This window comes from Chrysemys picta, chromosome 10 (assembly GCF_011386835.1).
Source record: "Chrysemys picta bellii isolate R12L10 chromosome 10, ASM1138683v2, whole genome shotgun sequence".
Lineage (NCBI taxonomy): Eukaryota > Metazoa > Chordata > Testudines > Emydidae > Chrysemys > Chrysemys picta.
In genome coordinates, this window is record NC_088800.1 from 52300813 (window position 1) to 52317065 (window position 16253).

Here is a 16253-nt window from a genome sequence, read left to right on the forward strand (position 1 = left end):
CAGGAGGCCTGGGACCATTTTGTGCCAAAAAATGTGGGTTAGTAAACACCTAACTTGGCAATTGCAGCGGAGTCAGCTGTCTGGTCCAGTCAGCACAGATCTTGCGTGAAGCTTGATCACAGATGGCCGATCTCGGCCTCAGATTCATTCAGTGCAAGCCAAGCAGGTAAGGTCCCCAGAGTTCCAGAGGACGGGAATCCAGCGGAGAGCAGTCAGTGTTCATCAGGAACAATCTCAGGAAAAACATCCTAGCTGTATGAACAGTCGGACAATGGAACAGAGCTGCCTAGGGAGGTTGTGGAAGCTCCTTCACTGGAGGTTTTCAAAAGGAGGCTGGACAGACATCTGTCTGGGATGGGTTAGACACAACAAATCCTGCATCTTGGCAGGGGGTTAGACTAGCTGACACCTGCGGTCCCTTCTCACCCTGTGGTTCTAGGTTTCTAACTTACTCAGGAAACATTTGCCTGACCCCAAACTCTGTCCAGATAAAGCTGGGCCCAGATCTGAACGAGGCCTGGCTTTGCAAAAGAAAAATCCCAACTAGCCGGATTCACAAACCCCAAACCACCCTTGCTTTGCTCCCCCCCATGGCTTCATCCACACTGGCGCTGTAGCAGCTTTGCCCTGAGCATGTTGAGCAGCAACGCCTAGGTTCACTGAATGGCTCTAAAGGACATGGGGTGAAATGCCAGCCCCAGCGAAGACAAGGAGAGTTTTGCCATCATTTCCAATGGGGCCAGGACTTTACCCAGGGGGCATATTAGCCCAGCAGGGAGCAAGTCGAAATAGCACGTGTTCCAGGCCCTGGCCAGCTTGTGACACTCCGACACCGCTGGAGCTGAAACACTGGGGAGTAGTTCACATGGTGGGGGCTGCCCTCCCATCACTGCCCCACAGTGAACTTCTTGCTCCTTTGCCTTGGGCAGCGGGTATGTTCCAGGGGGCAGTGCCCCCCCACTGCTTCACTATCCCGCTGGGCTAAATGCACCTGAAATAGGAGCAATAGGGCAGGCACTTGGTAACATGCCACCTACACCTGAGCCAGAGTTAACGTCTCAATTACGGATAGCTCTCAAGGGTAGATGAGGCGTATTATTTTCCACCACCCCTGCTTCTCCTTCTTCCCAGGCACCAACGCTGCTGTGAAATTAACCAGAAGCCGTGCTGAGGTGGGGCCGGCTGGTGCAAAGATCCAGGGCAGGACAATCCCCCCCAGGGGCTGGGTACAGCGTCTGATTGCAGGATAGTTATTGTGCCTGTAGAGATAAGTGGTTGGAGTCTGGAGAAGAGGAAGGAACCAGGGAATATGAACCAGGAAGTGGGAGCAATGAAGCTGCGGTGGGGGATGGGAAATTTTGGCCATCAGCAGGATTCCCGCCCCCCTCCACTCCAATGTAAAGGGTGTTGTCATCACTGGAGCCTGCTCAGAACAGACAGAACCTGGACTTCTATGGCTTAGTCTTTTCCTTGGGGCTGCCTAGACAGCTGCCCTGCCCCCCAGTGTCTGCGTCCTTGCAGTCAGTGAGCTTGGAAGCCGGTTGCAGGCTGTAGCTGTAACGCAGCAGAGCAGGGCTCATTTCCCAGCCTGTGAGGTGATGTCAGAATGCTCTCTTTGGTTCCTTTCTCACTGACGCTGCCCTAACTGTGGGGAGATGGGTCAAGTGCTTGCACCCCCTGTCCCTGCCTCCCCTTCCACTGCGGCGCGGAGAACGAGCGGCCTCACATAACGAGCTCCTGGCTCGGGGGTGGGGGGACCGGCACAAGCTAAACAGCGTGCGTGCGTGTGTGTGTGTGACCCCCTAAAGCACCCAGGCTGTGGCTGGTTTGATGCTCTGCTGCCCAGGGGGCTATTTGGGGATCAGGGACATCAATTTCAGCTGATTTTAATTCTTCACTGCACCTTTCTGCTGGATTTGTGCAGCCGGCGCGTCCCGTCCAGGGCGTGTGGTGACTCTGCAGAGCTCTGGGCCGCGCCTGCTTCCCTGACTCCCACCTAGCCTAGCGGTGGGGAAAGAGCACACCTGGCACTTGCCTCTGGTCCACTAGGTCTAGGGCAGCAGCAAGGCAAGGACTGGACACAGGTGGCAGCGTCCTTGGCCGTGCTGGGAGGCAGAGCGGCTGAGCAGAAGGCTCATCTGTGAATGTGAGGGTTTCTGTGCCAGGGCTCCAGTGCACCTGCTAAAGTACTGCAGCTGCACGCCTCCAGTATTCTGCACCAACGATATTGCAGCATGTGGCCATAACACTGCACCATTCTGCACCCCAGAGCCGACAGAACCCCAGCTGCACTAATCTTGCAGGAGGGCGTGCGAACACTACAGCAGCCTGCAAATACAGCAGCCCTCAGAGGTTCCAGCGACAGTATTCATTTCCATCTTCACAAGTGACCGTCTCTAAGCACAGGGCCTGAAATTAAACCGGAAATGTTTCCAAATGGGCACAACGCTGCCCAGGGACTGAGCTGCCCATTGGCACCCGTGGCAGCTGGAGACCTCAAGCCAAGGCTGCTGCGCTTAGCATCTCCTGACATACACACGGCAGGTGCAGAGTCACGGCTGTTAGTTGTCTAGTACGTCAGCTGCTAGAGAGATAACCCCTTACCCCCACCCCTCTTGGGCGGGGGCGGCTACATTTTTTGCCTCCCCAAGCACGGCAGTCAGGCGGCCTTCGGCGGCATGCCTGCGGGCGGTCCAGGGTCACATGGATTTGGCGGCGTTTCTGGGGGTGATCTGCCCATCCCAAGGTTTCGGCATACCCACTGCCGAATTGCCGCCAAAACCATGGGACCAATGGACCTCCCGCAGGCAAGCCACTGAAGGCCGCCTGACTCCCGCCCTCACAGCGACCAGCACACCGCCCCCCGCGGCTTGCTGCCTCGGGCATGCGCTTGCTGCGCTGGTGCCTGGAGCCGCCCCTGCTCTTGGGGCAAAGATCGGTTCTCACAGCCTCTGGCAATTCTAGGCTGTAACTTCTACCATATTCGGGGAAGCTGGGCACAATTCTAACAGGGTTCAGAGGCAGCCGAGCTGTGGGCTGACCAGGCTCCTGCACTAATACCCTGCCCAGCCCAGCCAGTGTGCAAGGGAAAATACTACAGCCACTGCTGGCTACGCTGCCAGCCCAACCACTCTATGCAGCAGCCGGGACTGCTGGGCACCCTCCCTTGGTAGAAGTGACCATGCAGGCAGCCTGGGGTCGTTCCTGCAGGGATGTTTGCTGCAGCTGTTTGTGGGAGAGGCAAGGATGGTGATGCTAGGGCAGAGAGGGGACAGTAGGCCTTTCTTTGCTGTGGGAGGAGAAGGGAAGTCACAGACCCAGGGCACCAAGCAAGAGCAGCAGCCAGAGTTGCTACCTACCCAGGGCAGAGGGGGTGGCAGGGTCACATGGAAATTGTTCACTTGGCCAAGTGGTATAGCCTCTCGCCTAGGACACCTGAGTTCTATTCCCAGCTCCACCACTGATGAGATTTTTACCCACATCACTTCCCCTCTCTGTTCCCAGTCCTTGCCTAGACTCCAAGCTCTCCAGTGCCCATTCTCAGCTGAGTCCTCAATACTACCGTAGTATACATATACGTGCTCCCTCCACCTCAAGGGTTAACCTCACACTACAGGATCTCTACTGCAGTTAGTTCAAAGCACAGCCTTCTACTCCTCCCTGAAAGGAGGCTGGCTTTTTGCAGCAGTGTTACAGTGATTCGTATTTAGCTTGTGATCCACTCTGACCCCCAGATCCTACTAGGCAGTCACTGCCTATTTTGTATGTGTGCAATGGATTATTCCTATCCACATGTAGTCCTTTGCATTTATCCTTATTGAATTTCATCCTATTTAATTCAGATCAGTTCTCCAGTTTGTCCAGATCATTTTGAATTCTAATCCTGTCCTCCAAAGTGCTTGCACCCCCTCCAAGCTTGGTATCGTCTGCAAACTTTATCAGTGTGCTCTCTATGCCACGATCAAGTCATTTACAAAGATATTAAACAGAACTGGACCCAGGACAGATCCCTGCGGGACACCACTCGTTATACCCTTCCACCTTGACTGTGAACCATTGATAACTACTCTCTGGGAACGGTTTTCCAGCCAGTTGTGCAGCCACCATATAGTAGATTTGGCTAGACTATACTTTTCTAGTTTATTTATGAGAAGGTCATTTGAGACAGTATCAAAAGCCTCACTAAAATTGAGATGCATCACATCTACTGCTTTCCCCTATCCACAAGGCTTCTTTCCCTGTCAGAGAAGGACATTAGGTTGGTTTGACAAGATTTGTTCTTGACAAATCCATGTTGACTACTACTTATCACCTTATTTTCTTCAAGGTGCTTACAAACTGAATGATTATTTGCTTCATTATTTTTCTGGGTACTGAAGTTAAGCTGTCTGGTCTATAACTCCCTGGGTTGTCCTTATTCCCCTTTTTATAGCTAGGTACTATATTTTCCCTTTTCCAGACTTCTGGGATCTCTCCTGTCCTCCACAAGATCTCAAAGATAATCGTTAATGGCTCAGAGATCTCTTCTGCCAGTTCCTTTTGTATTTCATCAGGCCTTGCTGACCTGAAGCCATCTAACTTGTCTAAGTAATTCTTAACTTATTCTTTCTCCATTTTGCCTCAGATCCTCCCACATTTACATTAACATTCATTATGTTAGTCATCCAATCATTGCTAACTTTTTGGTGGAAACAGAAACAAAAGGCATTGAACACATCAGCCATTGCTGTGGTTTCTGTTATTGACTTTCCCTCCTCATTAAGTAATGAACTGACCCTGCCCTTGGTCTTCCTCTTGCTTCTCATGTATTTGTAAAATGTTTTCTTGTTACCCTTTATATCCTTAGCTAGTTTAAGCTCATTGTTTCTTTTGGCCTTTCAAATATTGTTCCTACATGCTTGTGTTGTTTTTTTATATTCACCCTTTGTAAGTTGACCTAGTTTCCACTTTTTGTATGACTATTTTTTGAGTTTCAGGTCATTGCAGATCTCCTGGTCTCTTACCACACTTCCTACCACTCCTACACATTGGGATAGTTTGCTCTTGCGCCCTTAATAATCTCTTTAAAAAACTGCAAACTCTCCTGAACTCTCTTTTCCCTTAGACATGCTTCCCATGGGATCTTACCAATTCTCTGAGCTTGCTAAGGACTGCCTTCTTGAAGTCCATTGTCTGTATTCTGCTCGTCTCCCTCCTACCATTCCTTAGAATCATGAACTCTTTCATTTCATGATCACTTTCACTCACACTGCCTTCCACCTTCAAATACTCAACCTCCCTGTTTGTCAGAATCAAATCTAGAACAGCCTCTCCCCTAGTCGCTTTCTCCACCTTCTGCAGTAAAAGGTTGTCTCCACTGCATTCCCAAACATGTTGGATAATCTGTGCCCTGCTGTGATATTCTCCCAACAGATGTCTGCGTAGTTAAAGTCCCCCATCACCACCACCAAGTCCTGTGCTTTGGATGATTTTGTTAATTGTTTAAAAAGAGCCTCATCCACCTCTTCTACCTGGTTAAGTGGTCTATAACAGACCCTGCCCATGACACCACACTAGTTTTTTTTTTTTAAACCCTTTTTATCCTTACCCAGAGACTTTCAACAGGCCTACTTCTCTCTCAATCTCACTGCAAGTGGATAAATCTTTGACATACAAGGCAACACCTCCACCCTTTTTTCCCCGCCTGTGCTTCCTGGACAAGCTGTATTTTTCTTTACCAATATTCCAGTCATATCAATTATCCCACCAAGGCTGTGATGCCACTTATGTCGTAATTGTGATTATTCACTAGCATTTCCTGTTGTTCCTGTTTATTCCCCATACTTCTTGGAGTAGTACACAGAGAGCTAAGGTGTTCATTAACAACAAGGAGTCTGGTGGCACCTTAAAGACTAACAGATTTATTTGGGCATAAGCTTTTGTGAGTTAAAACCTCACTTCTTCGGATGCATAGAGTGAAAGTTACAGATGCAGGCATTATATACTGACACATGGAGAGCAGGGAGTTACTTCACAAGTGGAGAACCAGTGTTGACAGGTTCATTAGATTTCTCTGCTATATTCCCTCTCATCTCTCCTTTGTCCCTGCTACGATTGCCCATGTTCCCCCCAGAGTCTAACCCTTCACTCAGGTCTCCATGCTCCGGATTTACCTGTGGGGCTTTTGTCTCCTGCCCCCATTGAACCTTGTTTAAAACCCGCCTCCCTTAGTTAGCCAGCTTGTATCTGAAGATACTCTTCCCCTTCCTTCACAGGTGAACTGCCTGATCTCTGCTCAGCAGCCCTCCTTCTCAGAGCAGCATCCTGTGGGTGAGGAAGCTGAAGCCCTTATCTGCTCAGCCAGGTGTTGACCACCAGGATGTGTCTGTCTGTGCCTGGGCTCCTACCCTTGACTGGAAGGATCAATGAGACCAACACCTGTGTCCCCAGCTCCTTCACCCTCACTTCCAAAGCCCTATGGTCACTGCTGATCTCCTCAGGGTCAGACCTCGCAGTAACATTAGTGCCCACGTGGATGAGCAGCACTGGGTAGTCATCAGAGGGTCGGCTGATCCTCCGCAATCCCTCTGTAACATCTCAGATGCAGGCCTTCGGCAGGCAGCCAATTAAGCTGGCAGCTGGATGCCTCTGTCCCCCTTAGAAGGGAGTCACCGACCACCTCCCCCACTTCGTTTCCTTTTGGGAGTGGTGGCCACAACCCTCCCACCTTGGAAGGGCATGGCTTCTCTCCCTCCCCTTTGGGGGAGATGCCTCCTCCCTCGTTGTCAGGGCAGCACACCAGTTTTTTCTCTCTCCAGAGGGCAGGTTGGAAGAAGGGGTGGAACACTGCCTGCCAGATGCAACCAGCAGCCACCTTCCTCCCTGTGCAGAAGCTGTTTCCTCCTCCCCTGCTGGTGCTACTGCAGTCCTCTCCAGTCAGATTACTTCCTCAACCTCGGGGGACTCCAGATGCATGTTTTCAATGAATTCCTTGTGTTCTCAGCCTCCTCCTGTAGCTCTTCCACCTGCTGCCTGAGCGATTCTGCCAGTAGATACCTCTCACGATGGCTTGCAGAGGAGCTGGGAGCAAGTGTTGGCATCGGGCATGTGGCCTTTGCGAACCGGGGTGGATTCATTCCGTCTCCTCTTTACCAACTCCCTCTCATACTCCTGTTTGCTGCCCCCTGTTGGCTAATGCTGGTTGCACTGAGGGATTATCCAGGATCAGGGGCTGAGCTCCCCAGGCCTGTTGACAAAAGTGCCGGAACCTTGTTCAAGTGCCGGCTGGCACCTAAGGCAGGGTGTAGAGTACAGACACGGCACACGCAGGTCAGGACCCTACCAACTTCACAATCCATTTTGGTAAATTTCACAGTCATGAGATTTAAAAAAAATATATATCTTAAATTTCACAGTTTCAGATATTTAAATCTGAAATTTCACAGTGTTGTAACCACTAGCCACCCAGCTCCGAAGGCAGTGCAGACGTAAGAATGGCAATACAGCGAACCCCTACAATAACCAGATTGTACAGTCTGTGAAGTGTTTTTTATAGCCGTGAATTTGGTAGGGTCCTAGGTATAAATAGTAGGGCTGTCAATTAATTGCAGTCAACTCACACAATTAAAAAAATAATTGCAGTTTCAATCACACTGTTAAACAATAGTAGATTACTCAGTGTAGACAGTGAGGATTGGCTTAGGTGAGTCCCTACTGGCCAGAACCTCAAGGTATGTACCCTACATGGCTTTCTTCACACCCATGCAGTGCTTTTCCTGTCTTCACTGTTATTTTTAGCAGTGTAGTATCCTTGTCTCCCCTCTGCCAGAGCCTTTCACTGCCACATGTAGCTACCCACTGCAGTGAGTGTGGACGAGCCTGCCATCACTACAGCGTAGAGCTGCATGTATCCTACACGCCGCCACTCTGGAGACAAGGTCTATCAGACGTGCTGTAATTCAAACAGAAATTATTTCAGGGAAGTTCTCTGGCCTGTCTTATACAAGAGGTCAGACTAGATGATCACAGCTGTCCCATCTGGGCTAGAAATCCATGAAAAACTGCACAGTACGTGCTCACCCCATCTCACTGTCATTCCTTTTGCAGTGATTCGATTAGTGCTGCACAGGGGCCCAAGTGCCATGGTAGGTGGAGATGCTGCTTCATTGGGAGTCATCAGTCCTTATGGTAGTACCCAAAGGCCCCACTGAGACCCAGGCAAGTATCATAGGTCAGGGGAGGCTAAGCCTCCCCCAACAGCCAGGTGTGGCCCCGCCCACACTCCCCCACCCCAAGTGCCCTCCTGGTTCCTGCTCTTCCCCCATGACCCCAGCCCAGGCTGCTCCTCTTCTCCGAAGCAGGCAGGGGCTGGGACCGGGGCCACCCGCCCGCCCGTCGCTCTCTGGCTGGGGGCGCTCAGGCAGGGCAGAGGGCCAGCGGCCGTGGTAAGGGACTCAGACCTCCAGCAGGGGAGGGGCGTGGCCTCGGGTGAGAGGGGCGAGGCCGGGGACTAACCTTCCCAAAGGGGTGGTTCATGCGCCACCCCTAGGTGGTGCTATATGCAGAAGAGACAATTCCTGTCCTGAATCAGGGGGGTAGCCGTGTTAGTCTGAATCTGTAAAAAGCAACAGAGGGTCCTGAGGCACCTTTAAGACTAACAGAACAAGTCCACTCAGTCCTACTTCTTGATCAGCCAGTCGCTCAGACAAACAAGGTTGGTTACAATTTGCAGGAGATAATGCTGCCTGCTTCTTGTTTACAATGTCACCTGAAAGTGAGAACAGGCGTTCGCATGGCACTGTTGTAGCTGGTGTCGCAAGATATTTACATGCCAGTTGCACTAAAGATTCATATGCCCTTCATGCTTCAACCACCATCCCATAAGGACATGCATCCATGCTGATGATGGGTTCTGCTTGACAACGATCCAAAGCGGTGCGGACAGATGCATGTTCATTTTCATCATCCAAGTCAAATGCCACTAGCAGAAGGTTGATTTTCTTTTTTTGGTGGTTTGGGTTCTGTAGTTTCCGCATCAGAGTGTTGCTCTTTTAAGATTTCTAAAAGCATGCTCCACACCTTGTCCTTCTCAGATTTTGGAAGGTACTTCAGATTCTTAAACTTGGGTTGACTGCTGTAGCTATTTTTAGAAATCTCACCTTCTTTGCGTTTTGTCAAATCTGCTGTGAGTGTGTTCTTAAAATTAACATGTGCTGGGTCATCATCCAAGACTGCTATAACATGAAATATATGCAGAATGCAGGTAAAACAGAGCAAAAGACACAATTCTCCCCCACAAAGAGTTCAGTCTGAGTGGACTTGTAGGCTCTAAAGTTTTACACTGTTTTGTTTTTGAGTGCAGTTATGTAACCAAAAAATTTGCATTTGTAAGTTACATTTTTCACGATAAAGAGATTGCACTACAGTACTTGTATGAGGTGAATTGAAAAATACTATTTCTTTTATCATTTTACAGTGCAAATATTTGTAATAAAAATAATATAAAGTGAGCACTGTACACTTTGTATTCTGTGTTGTAATTGAAATCAATATTGAAAATGCAGAAAACAGCCAATATATTTAATAAATTTCAATTAGTATTCTATTGTTATAAGTGTGATTAATCGCAATTAATTTTTTTTTAGTTAACTGTAATTAATGGACAGCCCTAATAAATAGTAACAGAGGATGCTGAAGAATTGGCCCAGCTTTGTTAGTTATAAGACAGCAGAATATCAGGCCAGGCGCTGTGACCCTGTGAGGTCTACGTCGCTCTTTTTAGCTCCGCAGCCCGAGTCAGCTGACCCAGGCGCTGAGATGCGCAGTGTAGACGTCGCCTGACTGTTTCAGCTGCTAGCCCATGGGCCACCTCACAAGCAGACCTGGCTCAAGCACCAGACTCCAGGAGCAGGTTCGAGGCAGAGGACCCCAAGTGGAGGCAGGTGCCAATCCCTGGCCCATCAGCAGGGCCGGATCTAGGATTTTTGCCGCCCAAAGCAAAAACAATTTTGGCCGCCCCCCGTTCTTTAATTACCCCACCCCCGGCCCCGCCTCAACTCCGCCCCTTCCCCAAATCCCCAGCCCTGCCTCCTCCCCCCAGGCTCTCAAGCCTAGGAGGGAGGGAGGGGGAGAAGCGGTGCCCGCGCCGCGGCCACTCGGAGTCTCCTTCTCCCTCCCTCCCAGGTTTGAGAGCCTGGGAGGGAGGGGGAAACTCTGCGTGGCCGCGGCGCGGGCGCCGCTTCTCCCCCTCCCTCCCAGGCTCTCAAGCCTGGGAGGGAGGGGAAGGAGTGGCACGTGAAACGGCCGCTCGGGATCTCCCCCTCCCTCCCAGGTTTGAGAGCCTGGGAGGGAGGGCGAGTAGCGGAGCGCGAATCAGCTGTTTCGCGTGCCCTGGCAGCAGCAGAGGAGGTGAGCTAGGGCAGCCGGGGCACATTTTTAGGGGCGGCATTCTGGCACCGGCCATGCCGCCCCTAAAAATGTGCCGCCCCAAGCACCAGCTTGTTTTGCTGGTGCCTAGAGCTGGCCCTGCCCATCAGCCACGTAGGCGCTGAAGCCCCTCTCCTTGCCCCTCTCCTGGACATTTCACTCCTGGTCTACTTCCCTGCTTGGCCAGCCAGCTTCTGAGAATTCCTTCCTTAGGTACCTAGCTCTCCCCAGGCCTCGTCTGGGAAGCGTGGGCACCTGGCTCAAGGCCAACACTTCCACTGGGTGGCAGGCTGCGTAGGGGGTAGTGGTGCAATGCCTTTCAGTACCTGGGCCTAAATCCTTAAAACAACAGACTCTCCCCTCATGCGCTCAGGCCTGCCATCTGTCAGACTGAATGTACCAAAGCTGCGTGCTTGGGTCTCCCGTCTGCAGGCCCTGCTCGAACCACTAACACCCACTCTGCTCCCAGAGGCACAAACAAAAACCAGGAATCCTGATACTGAACAGTCCATCGATGGCCTCATAAATCATTGTGCAACCCAATGGCAACAACCTGCTCTTGCATCTCTTCAGCTAAAGGTGCAACTGGCAGCATCTAAATCTCTGAGAGTCTTGTATGCAAGCCTGGCTGCTGACCCAGGTGGGAAAGAGCTGAAATGAAAGGTGATATCATACTGCACGCACCCAAGTGAACAGAGGGTCGCCCAGGTAATCAGTTCTGGCAGCTCCTGTCTTTTAAGTGCTTGGCATTGCAACCTGAGCACTTTGTTATATAAATAGCTTTAGGACCCACTCGAGCGAATGCGAGAGCCCTGGAACAATTGTAATTGCTAGAATTATTCATTATTGTGAAACACTTGTATATAGATGTGAAGTTGGCTGTTGTGTTAATAGTGGTTGTGGTATTGTGGTTTTAGTTTGGTTAATGGCAGCTGTCTCTGAGAAAAGGCTGGGGCCCTTGATTGTAGAGTGTGTTTGCCAAGGACTGGGGAGATTTTTCCCCGAGTGCCTAGAGAGCAGAAGACCCTGCCTGTGCAAGCTCCAAACAGTCAGAACTTTATTACATCTATTTATCTTTTCAGAGGCCAAGGCTCCTTGCTGAAGGCCCTTTAGAGGGACTGGGTGGCTCAGGACATGGGTAGGGATCCATGATTCGGTCCCAATCTGAATCCAGCCCAGCTCCATCAGGATTAAGAACTTTTCCCATCCCAGAGATGGCTAGTGGCCTCTACACAAGATGAGTTTGGGGGAGGAATCTCAGCTCCAGCTCCCACATCACAAACTCAGCACCACCCTTTACGCTAATTGGCAGGCTCAGCAAAGAGGCCAAAAATGCACCAGCCACTGAGACTGGAGAGAGGAAACCCCTCCACCTAACCCAGTCCAACTAGTCAATCAGAGGCAAGACATAGCGTCTGGGTACTGTGTGTAGGGGAAACCTGCCTGGATTCATTCCATAGAGCTCTCAAGCCCCTGCCTGTTAAAGCCACCCAGTTGTGAAACAGGCATTTCTGCTTAGAGCAGCGACACCCAGAGCTCAGTGGTTCAGGAACCAAAGGTTACCCCAAAAAGCCACAGTCGTGTGACTTCATTGGTTCATTTATATGGTGCTAGAGAGTCCTATTTAAACAGCATGACAGGGAAATATTTAGTTTATATCTATATTATTCTCACAGCAAAATGACTGACCAAGTATTATTTTATCAACTACAATTGGTTAATGACATAGTAAAAGCATTCTGATTGGTTAATAACTCAGACTGGTTAATAATGAAATCACACAGTTTTTGAATATGTGTTGTAAAGAGCTGCAGAAGACACATTAAAGAGCCACTTGCGGCTCCCGAAACTCGCTCTGAGTATCACTGGCGTAGCTGCAGATTATATATAGGTTTGGACAATTGGATTTTTATTGGTAAATATGAATCTCACTGTACACACGCAAACCAACAAAAAATATTTCCATAGAGAATCACCACCATTGACAGCAAAGTCAGAAAACTGCTGCTTGAGAACTTATCAGGGCTTGACTGAAAGCTGTTTCCTCTGTGTACTTTGACAGGTGACATTGACAATTTGTGGGTTAATGTTTAGAAAGCTTTCAGTTTTGGAATCTCAACGGCTACAGTCATTAAATAGCTGTTGTCTGCCCCGTCCCATTGTCTGCCCCAAAACTGTGAACATTTACATCTATGAAAACTAAAAAGAAAAAATGCTTAAAAATAAATGTCAATATTATCAGCCACAATCATAACAAAATAAAACCAAAATCGGCCAGGCCTAAGTGTATATAACCAATAGGAGCTGGCCTAAGAAAGGACTTCATCATCAATCATCATCATCATCATCATCTGCTCTTCCTCCCAGCCCCTCTCCAAGTGCCCCAGCTAGGGGCTGCACGGAGCTCCCTGCACATCACATTAATAACTGAACCCGCAGTAAGGTCAGGGCCGATGTGCATTAAGGGACTCTCTGCCCCAGCACTGGCCACCTGCTCACCCAGGCCTGCTGCAATCACAGGTTGGCAGAGGCCTTGGAGGCAGTAACCCTGTTGTTCCTCAGACTGGACCAGCTGCCAGGCCACAGAACACCTCCCAGAAGAGCTATTTCCTGCTGTTCTCGGGTACAGCTCAGGCCAGCAGCCTTGGCCGCATTACACACAGCACTGAGTAGGGAAGGCGGCTTTGGGAACGAGCTCAGAGCAAGCAATTCAGCTGTGGGAAACGCACAGCAGGAAGGACACGTGCAGTGCAGCTAGCCCAGTACCCAGCTGCCTTGGGAGCGGCACGACAGGATCAAGGGCCTTTAGGTATCCCAGAGTGGCAGGTGTCAGCTATGATAACGGGCCCACTTTGAAACGACTTGATGCTTTTCTAATGTTCTGCGGGTTAGCATGTGGCTGGGGGAGGGGGTGTTGCTATGCCAGACACCAGCAGTGTCTGTCCCTCCAGCCACTGACCACATACCTCCAGAGCTGGGGGTAAGATGGAAACATGGGGAGGGAGGAACACTGGGGTGGTCAGAGCAATCCAGAGTGGTCAGGGAGTACGTATAGCACGGCCTTGGCTCCAGTACACACCCAGTGGCTGCGGTGGATTCTGAGAGGTGCCATGTATCCACAGCTCACTCGCTTCAGGATCAGAACCTACACAGCCCCTTCCACATGCCCCACATGCTGGGGGGCTTGAGGGGAGGCCAGTGCTCCTCCCTGCTGAGCATTTCCTGCCCTTCTCGTCTCGCCATGCCCCTGCATGTGGCCCATTGTACACGTTGACTCTCTTCCCCATCGGTACCTGCAGCGTCCTCCGGGGTGTATTCCCATGCCCTAGCTGCACTGATCAGCTCAAGGCACACACCCTGAGCAAGAACTCTGGGTCCAAATACCGGGCTGGATGAAGTAGGGGAGCAGGCCCTCCTACTGACCTCTCAGATGGCGAGTGGCTAAAGGGAAGGGGGTTACCTGGCAGGACGTACAAGACCTTTTATAAGCCTCTCCTCTTTCTATTGCAGCTTTCGTCTGGAAGGATCCCAAAGCACTTTCCACCAACTTCGCTGAGTGCAGCTACCTCTAAGGTGGCAGCCCGGGCACAGCATCTCCATGGGACAACCGAGACATCGACTAAGGGCACTGGGGCTCTTTAATGTCTGCATGGAACAGCTGTTTGCGCTGAATGCGCCACAGCCAGGGAGAGCGACGGGCACGCAGGAGAAAGGGCTGAGCTGAGCCTGCTGGGTTTCCAACCTGTGCTTCCAGGGTGGAGGTGTTTCATGGCTGCTGCTTAGCTCATTGTGCCCCGCTGGCCCCTGCTGCAGCAGCTCCACCCTAGAGCAGCTGTGCACAGGGTAGGGAGCAGCCTGACAGCGGCTGCGGCTGGCTCTGGAAGGAACACTGGAGGGAGATGGTCAGAAATGGACAGGAAAATAGGCAGCTCTGCAGCTGCCAGACTTACAGCCCTTGGACGCCACCAGGTGTTGGGATGAGAAAAATGCTCCCCTCCTTCCAAGCCAGGCTGCAAACCCCAGCAGCTTCATTGAGCAGGAATCCAGTCCTCTCCTGGGCTACAGTCTCCTAGCACCGATGGGGGAAGGGGTAGAGCTGGGCTGGCCCACAGCAAAGCCCCAACCAATGCCAGCTGCTGCGCTGGTGCCCAGGTACTGCGCTCATGTTTAAGGGGAATTGTGACTCTTCACACATTAAAAGCTGCTTCGAGAGCAACTGAACTGGCTGGGAGACGAATGCCCTGTGCACACTCCGTGCTGCAATGGGGACCCAGAGACATGGCTTCACACCTGGGGAGCAGGAAGCCCAGGGAGGCTCAGGGGGTGCAACACCTTGAGAACTTGGCCAAGAAATCAGACACCTGGGCAGACCAGCAAAACCGCCTTGCCATCCCTGAGCAAGTCAGAGCACTCCACATGCTCCAGTGAGATCTGCCTACCAGAGCTAGGGTTACCATATTTTGAGCCTCCAAAAGGAGGACACTCCACCGGGCCCCGCCCACACCCACGCCCCAACTCCGCCCCCTCCTCTGCTTCCCACAAACATTTGATTCGCGGGAAGCCTGAAGCAGGTAAGGGGGTGTGTGTGGGGGGAGGAGGCGCGGCCCAGGCTGGCCCCCCCGGCGTTTCCAGCCTGGGTCGGCTCGGGCCCTGAGGTGCCGGCCCCCGGCCGAGCACCCCTGGCCTGCCCAGCACTGCCGGTCCGGCCCCCGGACCCCCGGACGAGCACCCCCTGGCCCCGCCGGCCCCCAGCCGAACACCCCCGGCCCGCTCAGCACCCCCCGGCCCAGACCCCGGACCCCCGGCCGAGCACCCCCCTGGCTCCGCCGGCGCTCAGCCCCGCCAGCCGCCGGCCGCCGGCCCCCCTGGTCCCCGGCCCCGCCGGCCCCCCGGCGCCCCCTGGTCCCCGGCCCCGCCAGCGCTTGGCCCCAGCGCTCGGTGCCCCCGGCCCCCGGCGCCGCTGGCGCTCGGCCCCGCCAGCCCCCGGCGCTCGGTGCCCCCGGTCCCCCTGGTCCCCGGCACCCCCGGTGCTCGGCCCCCGGCCCCCCTGGTCCCCGGCACCCCTGGCGCTCGGCCCCGCCGGCCCCCGGCCCCCCTGGTCCCCGGCGCTCAGTGCCCTCGGCGCCCCCGGCCCAGCACCGCCGCCCGCATGTCCCGATTTTCCCGGACATGTCTGGCTTTTTGGGATTTCCCCCCGGACGGGGATTTGGAGCCCAAAAAGCCGGACATGTCCGGGAAAATCCAGACGTATGGTAACCCTACCAGAGCACACCAGTCCTGCTCGTCCTGACAATCACGGGCTCCAACTGGTCTGGTTGGAACCGGGAGGAAGATGATTTCATTTTGTTCTCGGGGATGTGACCTTTCTGATCTCGCTTCGCTGGACAGCACCATCTTGGGGTGTCAGCAAATCCAGCTCATGGCGTTAGACTAAATCCCAAAGGGTGCAGCGTTCGGGCCCCACAACTCTAAAGTCTGATCCGAGAAAGCTGCACTCAGGACAAGCCACACTTCATGGGGCGGTTAGGAAAGCATTTTATAAGCTACTGTCACTTTTCCAGTGATGGCACTAAACTCCTCAGAGCAACAAGCAGGTGCCAATCAGCTCTTTGAGGCTCTTTTAGTGTCACCCTTGAACAATCCTTAGGATTCCCATCAACTTTGGCTTGGCCCAGCATGCAGAACAGACTGAATAAATCCAGAGCACTCCTGCACCTGCATTTGGAATACTACTTAGATGAGCTTCCAATCTAAATACCCAAAGACAAAGAGGTGGAAAGGGGTACCACATGCAGAGCTACCACAGACAAGGAGAGTCACAGGGTTTATTACTTACATGCATGGTTGCT